This window comes from Chlorocebus sabaeus, chromosome 24 (assembly GCF_047675955.1).
Source record: "Chlorocebus sabaeus isolate Y175 chromosome 24, mChlSab1.0.hap1, whole genome shotgun sequence".
Classification (NCBI taxonomy): domain Eukaryota; kingdom Metazoa; phylum Chordata; class Mammalia; order Primates; family Cercopithecidae; genus Chlorocebus; species Chlorocebus sabaeus.
Window position 1 is genome coordinate 48141054 of NC_132927.1, and position 11980 is coordinate 48153033.

An 11980-nucleotide genomic window follows, 5' to 3' on the forward strand; every position below is an offset into this window, starting at 1 on the left:
GATCCATCTTCCCTTTTGTCACCACGTGTACAGAAAAGAAACAGGCAACATAGCATTGGCCAGGCAGAGAGCCCGTCTGCATAATAAAACATTAGGGTGTGGGGTGGCCAGATTTTCACATCCTATGCAAATGGCACACCTAGCCCTAACCAGTTTTTTGTGCCCTATGCAAATGGCACAGCTGGTCCAACCAATCTTTCATGCCCTATGTAAATCAGACACCACCTCCTCAAGCTCATCTATAAAACCCCTTGCCTTCCACTGCCTTCCCCAGGACCGCTTTCTGCTGCAGAGTTCTTCTCTTTCTTTCACCTATTAAACCTCCCCTCTTAATCTCACTCCTGTGTGTCCACGTCCTTGATTTCCTCAGCATGAGGCAGCAAACCTTGGGCATCACCCCAGACAAATGATATCACTTCAACAAGGCTGGTGCTGGGTGGCAGCTGCCCCACTGGATGCACTCTCCTGTCCTTCCTAGTCCTTATTATTCTCTATTTTCTACCTGACATTGTAAATTGCTGTTTATCATCATACTCACCTTGTTATTTTTCTTATAGAAGCTTTAAGAGAAAGTAGCATAATCCTATCAAAAATGGAAAAAGACCAAAGGGGCTGCATATTTCAAGAAGTAAGAGAGAGCATATTTTTATATGAAAATAAAGGCCATTCCTATGCTTTTAACATTCTGAGCTTTCTTAGACCCAGCCAGCTTCCTGCACTGACTTGGCCTCTGGGGTTCCTGTTGGCTTGTGAATATGCCATCCCTGGGTAAACTATGCTTGGGGTTAAAACCTTTCCATTGACTTCCTGACAATAATGATTGTCAACATGCTATAGCCTATGGCAATACTCATGGCATAGAAGGTGAGTGAACTTTGCAAACTTCAGCAGCCACCCTTTTTAGTTTCTATTTCTTAAACTCCCTAAGGACTAGAGTCAGCCCTCCTTTGTCACGAAACTTTCAAACCAGTTACACTAACTCCACTTCACACAAACATAATTGTCTTCTCTGCTAGCTTTTCCTTTTCCAAGCTTCCTTGAAATAATTGGGTTATTGCACTAGAAGTGTTCCTGGTGAAGAGAGACTTAAAAGCTAATAGAGATATGTAATACAGCAGACTCAGCATTCCCCTAGGAAATTACTGTGGAATATACTTGAAAGGGAAGATATTAAAACTAAGATAATGTTGAATGAGATTGAAAAGGAAACATCGTAATTGGGGAAGGGGAAAAGAAAGTAGCTGGAGGGATTTCTGGATTTTAAAATTCATTCTATTAGAGTGATATTGTCAGTTTAGAGAAGGCCCTATTCTTAGCTTTTGATTAAAAGGTCAGAAGAAGAAATGAATAGCTCAAACTTCAGTATGTGCAGAAATAGCATTATGGATCCCTCATTGTAAAGGGGCAAGAAAATTAAATGTTTTATTGCAGTGGTGGAAATAGTGTTGAAAAATAGCACATCTTTCATTTTTATTTTTATTTTTTTGAGACGGAGTCTCGCTCTGTCGCCCAGGCTGGAGTGCAGTGGCGCAATCTCGGCTCACTGCAAGCTCCGCCTCCCGGGTTCACGCCATTCTCCTACCTCAGCCTCCCGAGTAGCTGGGACTACAGGCGCCCGCCACTGCGCCCGGCTAATTTTTTTTTTTTCTATTTTTTAGTAGAGACGGGGTTTCACCATGGTCTCGATCTCCTGACCTTGTGATCCACCCGCCTCGGCCTCCCAAAGTGCTGGGATTACAGGCGTGAGCCACCGCGCCCGGCCAATAGCACATCTTTCAGACAATGAATCTGGTCTACCTAAATTCAGAGGTTTGAGAAGAATGAAAACATTATGTGCTAGAGAGTCACTGTGATCATATTCTTTGCTTTTACAGGACTGCTCTCTGGAGTGGGAAACTTATATACCCAACACAGTGAATTAAAAAAAAAATGACTTCTCAGGTGTAGCCCAAAGCAACGTATTGGTGGCCCCAATCCCAGCTCCGGGCTCAAATCTGCTCTGGGGAGCTACTTCCCTGACTCTTGGATAAAATCTAGGGCAGGCCTCAAATTTTTTGGTTACTCTCAGATAAGAAAAAAAATTTGGTGATATCAAGTCACAGAATCAGTTGCATCTTAGCAGTTAAGATGAAGTAGTCAAATCTCCAACTATGTTTCGGTAAAACTTCTCTTCTTCTTTAGCTCAGACCTGTTCCAAGAAAAATGGTTTGTGATAGTTAATTTTATGTATCAGCTTGACTGGGCTAAGGGATGCCCAGCTATCTGGTAAAACATTATTTCTCAGCGTACCTGTGAGGATGTTACTGGAAGAGATTAGCATTTGAATCAGTAGACTGAGTAAAGAACACTGCCCTCACCGAGGCCAATAGGCATCATCCAATCTTTTGAGGGCCTACATAGAACAAAAAAGTAAAGGAATTTTACTCTCTTTGGAGGATGGAAGGGAAGGGTAGGGGAGTGGAGGGGAACTTTGCTTTCTTGTTGAGCTGGGACATCCGTCATACCCTACACCTGGACATTGGTGTTCTTGGAACTTTGGACTGGGACCTAAACCCTTGGCTTTGCTGGTTCTCAGGCCTTTGGGCTTTGGAACTACACTGCTGGCTTTCTTGGGCCTCCAGCTTGCAGCCTGCAGATTGTGGGACTTCTTGTCCCCCATATCACATGAGCCAAACCCTTATAATCTATATCTGTATCTAGCACGTGTGTGTGTATATTTATAGGACATATAGATGTATACATAGGGTACATATGATATATATTAGATATATAAAGATATATAAAATTATTATACGGTATTGGCTCATGGGATTATAAAGGCTGAGAAGTTTCATTACATGTATATTTTATATATATATATACACACACACACAAAGAGTCATGTCTCACATTGTGATATATTGGTCAGTGACAGTGTGAAGTACAATGGTGGGTCCAAAAGATTATAATATGGTATTTTTACCATACCTTTTCTATGTATAGACATACAAATACTTGCCATTGTGTTCCAATTGCCCACAGTATTTAGTATAGTAATGAGCTGTGCAGGTTTGCAGCCTGGGAGCAATAGGCTGTACCATATAGCCTGGGTGTACAGTAGGCTATGCCATCTAGGTTTCTGTAAGTATACTCTGTGATGTTCGCACAATGGTGAAATTGCCTAATGATTCATTTCTCAGAACCAACCTCATCATTAAGTGACACATGGCTGTGTGTGTGTATCTGTCTGTCTGCTTATCTACCTACCTACCTACCTATGTACCTACCTGTCTACTATTGGTTCTGCTTCTCTAGAGAACTCTAACATGATACAGGAGCTAACAGAATTCTCCAAGATTTCTCAAGTTAGCACTTACACCACTGCTTCCTATCTGCCTTCCTCAGTGTGATAACCAAGTTTCTGACCATTTCAGGAAAAGCAGGGAAGAGAGGGGAGTGCAGATATCAGGAGAGGTCTTACCTAACAAGTATGGACATGTCTAACATCAGAGCCAGGGTTAAGACATAAAATTTAAGGGGCCCCCAAAATTGTAAACAAAATAAATAACATTCTAATGCAAAATTTTAAAGAACTAAAATTAATGCAAAAATCCATGATGAACAATATGTCAAAATTTTAAAGACAGAAAAAGTTGAAATTAATTTAAAAATTATTTTGCGTTATTGCTTAGTCAAGAGAAATTGTCAAGCACAGCAATACTCTCAATTAAAAATGAGATGAGTGAAGAAGTTGATTTTGAAAATATTGATAAGTTTGCGTTCATTAAGCCTGGTGAATTAAAATGATAACTCTATTTGGGATATAAATAAAATATTTAAATTTAAAGTAATGTGGTTTTCATATTTTTCAACAGTGTTAATGTTCTGGAAAAAACATTAAAAATGTACATTAAACATATATACAGGCATACCTCATTTTATTGCCCTTTGCTTTATTGTGCTTTAAAGATATCGTATTGTTTTTACAAATGGAAGGTTTTGGCAACCCCGCATCAAGCAAGTATGTTGGCACCATTTTTCCAACAGCGTGTGGTCACTTCATGTTTCTGGGTCACGTTTCGGCTATTCTTGCAATATTTCAAACTTTTAGATGATTATTATATCTGTTATGATGATCTGTGATAAGTGATCCTTGATGTTACTATTGTCATTGTTTTGGGGCTCCATGAACTGTACCCACAGAAGACCAGTGAACTTAATAAATGTGTGTGTTCTGATTGTCCCACTGACTGTTCCCTGAGACAACAGCAATACTGAAATTAGGCCAGTTAATAACTCTACAATGTCTTTCAAGAGTTCCAGAGAAAGGAAGAGTCACACAACTCTCACTCCAAATAATAAGCTAGAAGTTATTAAGCTTAGTGAGAAAGGTAGGTTGAAAGCAGAAATAAGTGGAAAGCCAGGCCTCTTGCATCAGTTAGCCAAGTGGTAATCCATAGGAAAAGTTCTTGAAGGAAATTAAAAGTGCTACTCCAGTGAACACAATAAAACATTCTTATAGCTCATATGGAGGAAGTTTTAGTGGTCTAGATAGAAGATCAAATCAGCCACAACATTCCCTTAAGCCAAAGCCTCATCCAGAGTGAAGCTCTAACTCTCCTCAGTTCTATAAAGCCTGAAAGAGGTGAGGAAGCTGCAGAAGAAAAGTTTGAAGCTGGTAGAAGTTGGCTATGAGATTTAAGGAAAGAAGCTATCTCTATAACATAAAAGTGCAAGGTGAAGCTGCAAACGTTCATGTAGAAGCTGCAGCAAGTTATCCAGAAGATCTAGCTAAGATCATTGATGAAGATGGCCAAGCCTAAACAACAGATTTTCAGTGTAGACGAAACAACCTTCTATTGGAAGAAGGTGCCTTCCAGGACTTTCATAGCTAGAGAGGGGAAGTCAATATGTGGCTTCAAATCTTCAAGGGACAGGCTGACCCTTGTTAGGGGCTAATGTAGCTGGTGACTTAAAGTTGAAAACAATGCTCACTTACCATTCCAAAAATTCTAAGGCCCTTAAAAATTATACTAAATCTCCTCTGCCTGTGCTCTAAAAATGGAACAACAAAACCTGGATCTGTTTACAGCAGGACTTACCGAATATTTTAAGCCCACAATGATAACCTACTGCTCAGAAGAAAAGATTACTTTCAAAATATTACTGCTCATTGACAGCACACCTGGTCACCTGATAGCTCTGATGAAGATGTACAAGAAGTTCAAGGCATGTTGTTTTCATGCCTGCCAACACAATATCCATTCTACAGCCCATGAGTCAAGAGTAATTTTGATTTCCAAGTTTTATTATTTAAGAAATACATTTTGTAAGGTTAATAGCTTCCAGAGATAGTGATTCCTCTGATGGATCTGGACAAAATAAATTGAAACCCTGCTGAAAAGGATTCGTCATTCTAGATGCCATTAAGAACATTCATGATTCATACGAGGAGGTCAAAATATCAACATTAGCAGGAGTTGGAAAGAAGTTGATTCCACCCCTCATGGGTGACTTTGAGAGGTTGAAGACTTCAGTGGAGGGAGTCACTGCAAGTGTGGTGAAAATAGTAAGTGAATTAGAATTTGAAGTTGGGCCTGATGATAATGATAGTGAATTTCTGCAATCCCTCTGTCAAACTTGAATGGATAAGGAGTTGCTTCTTATGGATGAGCAAAGAAAGTGGTTTCTTGAGATGGAATCTACTCCTGGTGAAGATGCTGAGAACATTATTGAAATGACAACAAAATATTTAGAATATTACATAAAATTAACTGATAAAGCAGCAGTAGGGTGTGAGAGAACTGACTTTAATTTTGAAAGAAGTTCTGTGAGTAAAATTCTATGAAACCACATATGCTACAGGGAAATCTTTTGTGAAAGGAAAAGTCAATGAATGTGGCAAATTTCACTGTCTTATTTTAAGAAATTGCCACAGCAACCCCACCCTTCGGCAACCACTACACAGATCAGTCAGCAGCCACCAGTGTTGAGGCAAGATCCTCCAACAGCAAAAAGATTATGACTCACTGAAGGCTCAGATGATTTTTAACATTTTTTAGCGTAAAGCATTTTTAAAATTAAAGTATGCACATTGCTTTTTAGACATGAAGCTATTGCACACTTAGTAGACTAGTATAGTATATACTTAGAATATACTGAGGCTAGTGTATTACATGTATACATGAATAGACTAGCACATTACAGCATACTAGTCTATTAAGTGTAAACATAAACGTAATTTTTATATGCACTGCGAAACCAAAAACTGTATGTGACTTGCTTTATTGCAATATTTGCTCTATTGACGTGGCTGGAACTGAACCCGCAATCGTTTAGAGGTGCGCCTGTGTATAGGACACACGTTTTTTTCTTTTGCCTCAGGTTCCATTACAGATTGGTGCAGCACCATTATTGATCCTACCTTTATTTAACATTTTGATATTTTGTTTATCATGGATGTTTTTACCTTAATTTTAATTTTTAAAATATTGTCTCAAAATGTTATTTATCTTGATTCTGACTTTTTTCGAGTCCTCTTAAATTTTGTGCCCACCAGAACTGCTTCATCCCCTTGCTCTAATCCCAGCTGTGGCTGGCACTGTGTTTGAAGGTGGACGAGGCAGATGTCTAAAGTTGGCTTTCACCTGGGTAGTTCCCTTCCTGAAGGTGCATATATCCTCTCTCTATGCACTCATGATTCCTCCCTCAGCCTTTGGATAGCCCATAGAACAATTCTGTCCCTCTATGCAGTCCTCAGGCAGGATCTAAGGCACTCCTAAATGACTCTTATGCACTGACAACCTTCCCAGAAAGCAGGGCCTTGGACCCATTGTTGGTAGAAGTGCAGGTTCATCCTAGCCTAGCTCTCCCTTGCTGCCTCCAGTTCCCTGCTTGTTAGATTTTTCAGGTCTATGCCACTGTACACCTCAGGGATTCATATCAAGCTTCTGAAGTGGTCTCTCACTGACCTTGAAGTGAAGGAAAGGTAGCCCCACCTTATACCCATGGGGGAAATTCTCTCATTTGATCTTCTTTTTTATCTCTAACATTTGTCTTGGTTTCTCCAGATTCTTAGAGACTGCAAGGTGGTTGGTCAGCTAAGACTTGCAAAACCTAAAATTTTATTGCAATGTAATTTGCATACAATATAATTCACCCTTTTAAAGTGTGCAATTCAGTGATTTTTAGGATATTCTTAGCATTGTACAACTGTCACCAAATAAATTTTAGAAGATTTTTAATCAGCTGAAAAACAGATTCCATACCCATTTGGAGAAACGCCTTATTCCCCTCACTAGCATGCCCAGCCCTAGACAAGCACTAGCCTACTTTCTGTCTATGGATTTGCCTATTCTGCATCTTCCATGTAAATGGAATCATACAATATGAAGACTTTATGACTGGCTTCTTATACATGACTTCTCAAGGTTCATTCATGTAACATGAATCAGTACCTCACTCTTTTTTATTGCCAAATACTATTCCATTGTATGAGGAAATTTCTATTCATATTCTTTGCCCATATTTTATGAGTTTATTTCTCTACTTACAATTGTATTTTTTTGAGCTTTTATTTATTGTTTATTACTATTTTTTGAGATGCAGTTTCACTCTTGTTGCCCAGGCTGGAGTACAATGGTGCGATCTCCATTCACCGCAACCTCCGCCTCCTGGGTTCAAGCGATTCTCCTGCCTCAGCCTTCCAAGTAGCTGGGATTACAGGCATGTGTCACCACCCCCGGCTAATTTTTTTGTACTTTTAGTAGAGATGGGATTTCTCCATGGTGGTCAGGCTGGTCTCGAACTTCCAACCTCAGATGATCCGTCTGCCTCAGCCTCCCAAAGTGTTGGGATTACTGGTGTGAGCCACCGAGCCTGGCCTATTACTATTTTTTTTTTTATTTCAATAGGTTTTATTGGGGGAACAGGTAGTGTTTGATTACATGAATAAGTTCTTTAGGGGTGATTTCTGAGATTTTGGTGCACCCATCACCCAAGCAGTGTACACTGTACCCAATGTATACTTTTATCCCTCACTCCCCTCCCACCTTTCCCCCTGAGTCCCTAAGTTCATTGTATCATCCTTATGTTTTTGCATCCTCATAGCTTAGCTAGCACTTGTAAGTGAGAACATACAATGTTTGGTTTTCCATTCCTGACTTACCTCGCATAGAATAATGGTCTCCAACTCCATCCAGGTTGCAGCGAATGCCATTGTTTCATTCCTTTTTATGGCTGAGTACTATTCCTATATATATAAAATGCACATTATATATATTTATATTTATTACATATATATATTATAGATTTTATATCAATAAAACATTTTCTTTATCCACTTATTGAGTGATGGGCATTTGGGCTGCTTCCATATTTTTGCAATTGTGAATTGTGCTGCTGTAAACGTGTGTGCAAGTGTCTTTTTTATATAATGACTTCTTTTCCTCTGGTTAGATACCCAGTAGTGGGACTGCTGGATCAAATGGTAGATCTGCTTTTAGTTCTTTACAAAATCTCCATACTGTTTTCCATAGTGGTTGAACTAGTTTACATTCCCACCAACAGTGTAAAAGTGTTCCCTTTTCACCACTTCCATGCCAACATCTATTAGTTTTTATGTTAAAATTATGGCCATTCTTGCAGGAGTAGGGTGGTATCACATTGTGGTTTTGATTTGCATTTCCCTGATCATTAGTGATGTTAAGCATTTTTTTTTATAGGTTCGTTGGCCATCTGTATATCTTCTTTTCAGAACTGTCTATTCATATCCTTAGCCAACTTTTTGATGGGATTATTTGCTTTTTTTCTTGCTGATTTGTTTGAGTTCCTTGTAGATTCTGGATATTGGTCCTTTGTCACAGGCATAGTTTGCAAAGATTTTCTCCCACTCTGTGGGTTATCTGTTTACTCTACTGATTATTTCTTTTGTGATGCAGACGCTTTTTAGTTTAATTAAGTTCCATCTATTTATCTTTGATTTTGTTGCATTTGCTGTTGGGTTCTTAGTCATGAATTCTTTACCTAAGCCAATGTCTAGAAAGGTTTTTCTGATATTATCTTCTAGAATTTTTATTTTTTCGGATCATAGATTTAAATCTTTGATCCATCTTGAGTTGATTTTTGTATAAGGTAAGAGATGATGATCCAGTATTATTCTTCTACATGTGGCTTGGCAGTTATCCTAGCACCATTTGTTGAATAGGGTGTTCTTTCCCCACTTTATGTTTTTGTTTGCCTTGTCATAGATCAGTTGACTGTAAGTATTTGGCTTCATTTCTGGGTTCTCTATTCTGTTCCGCTGGCCTATGTGCCTATTTTTATACCAGTATCATGCTGTTTTGGTGACTATAGCTATATAGTATAGTTTGAAGTTGGGTAATGTGATGTCTCTGGATTTGTTCTCTTTGCTTAGTCTTGCTTGGGCTATGTCGGCTCTTTTTGGGTTCCGTATGAATTTTAGGATTGTTTTTTTCTAGTTCTGTGAAGAATGATGATGGTATTTTGATGGGAATTGCATTGAATTTGTAGATTGCATTTGGCAGTATGGTCATTTTCACAATATTGATTCTATCCATCCATGAGCATGGGATGTTTTTCCATTTGTTTGTGTCATCTATGATTTCTTTCAGCAGTGTTTTACAGTTCTCCTTGTAGAGGTCTTTCACCTACTTGGTTACCATATGCCTAGGTTTTGTTTGCTTGTTAGTTTTACAACTATTGTAAAAGAGGTTGAGTTCTTGGTTTGCTTCTCAGCTTGGTCACTGTTGGTGTATAGCAGTGCTACTAATTTGTGTACATTGATTTTGTATCCTGAAACTTTGTTCCATTTGGAGCTAATTTTTGTATATGGTATGAGGTAGGAGTCTTAATTCATTATTTTGCATGTGGATATCCAGTTGTCCCAGTACCATTTATTGAAGACTATTCTTTTTTTTTTTTTTTTTTTTTTTTTTGAGACGGAGTCTCGCTCTGTTGCCCAGGCTGGAGTGCAATGGTGTGATCTCGGCCTACTGCAAGTTCCACCTCCCAGGTTCACGCCATTCTCCTGCCTCAGCCTCCTGAGTAGCTGGGACTACAGGTGCCTACCACCATGCCTAGCTATTTTTTTTGTATTTTCAGTAGAGACGGGGTTTCATCGTGTTGGCCAGGATAGTCTCTATCTCCTGAACTCATGATCCACCCGCCTCAGCCTCCCAGAGTGCTGGGATTACAGGCGTGAGCCACTGTACCCAGCTGAAGACTCTTCTTTACTCATTAAATTGTGTTGGTACTTTTGTTTAAAATTAATTGACTGTAAATGTAGTGGTTCATTTCTCAGTTCTATTCTGCTGATATATATATATACACACACACACATACACATATATACACACACATACATATATATGTCTATTTTATGTCAGTATCTCCTATCTTGATTACTGTAGTTTTATACTGAGTTAAACAATAAGGAACTGTCCAATTTGGTTCTTCTTTTTCAAGGTAGTTTGACTATGTTGGGTCCCTAGTATTTCTATACAAATTTTAGGATCTGCTTATCAATTTCAGTAAAGAAGCCAGCTGTGGATTTTGATAGGAATTATCCATGAACATTGGATATCTTTCCATTTATTTAGGTATTCTTTTAATTTCTTTTCATAATGTTTTGTGGTTTTTAGAATATAGGTTTTTGTACTACTTCTGTAGAAGTTATTCCTAAGTATTCTTTTTTGATGCTATTATAAATAGAATTGTATTCTTAATTTTTTTGAAATGTTCAATGAAAGTATTTAGAAATGTAATTGATTTTTGTATATCGATCTTGTATTGCAATTTTACTGAATTCATTTATTCTAATATTTTTAGTGTATCTTTTAGGGTTTTTTTATATACAAGATTATGCCATCTGCAAAGAGAGTTTTACCTCTTCCTTTCCAATATGGATGCCTTTTATTTCTTTTTCTTGTTTAATTGTCATGGATAAGACCTCCAGTACAATGTTGAGTATAAATATCAAGACAAGACATCAAGAGAATACAGTCTTTTACCCTTAAGTAAGATGTTAGCAGTTGGGTTTTCATAGATGCCATTTTTCAGGTTAAAGAAGTTTCTTTCTAATCCTAATTTGTGGAATGTGTTTATCATAAAAGGGTTTGAGTTTATTCAGATTTTAGTTTTGCATTTATTGAGATGATCATGTGGATTTTATTCTTATTCGATTAATATGCTACATTAATTGATTTTTGGATATTCAACTAACCTTGCTTTCCTGGGATAAATATCACTTGGTTATGGTATACAATTTCTTGTACGTGTTGCTGGATTGGTTTGGTAGTATTTTATTGAGGATGTTTGTATCTGTATTTATGAGTTATTGGTTTGCAGGGTTTTTTTTTTTCTTCTGATGTGTTTGTCTCATTTTGATGTCTGGCTAGTACTGGCCTTATAGTTGTTTTTCCCCCTCTGTATTTTGGAAGAGTTTGGGAAAACTGGTATCACTTCTTTAAATGTTTAGTAAAAGTCAGCAGTAAAGACATTTGGGCCTAGGCTTTTCTTCACAGTTATTTTTGTTATTACTCAAGTAAAATGTCTTTACTCGCTATATTCTATTTAGATTTTCTATTTATTCTTGAGTCAGTTTTGGTAGTTTGTGTCTTTCTAAATATTTTTCCATTTTATCTATGGTATCTAATTTGTTCGCATATAGTTGATCATAGTGTTCTTTTATTTATTTATTTATTTATTTATTTATTTAGAGACAGAGTTTTGCTCTTGTTGCCCAGGCTGGAGTGCAATGGCACGATCTTGGCTCACTGTGATCTCCACCTCCCAGGTTCAAGCGATTCTCCTGCCTCAGCCTCCTGAGTAGCTGGGATTACAGGCATGCACCACCATGCCCAGCTAATTTTTTCTATTTGTAGTAGAGACAGTGTTTCTCCATGTTGGTCAGGGTGGTCTTGAATTACCGATCTCAAGTGATCCACCCACCTCGGCCTCCCAAAGTGCTGGGATTACAGGT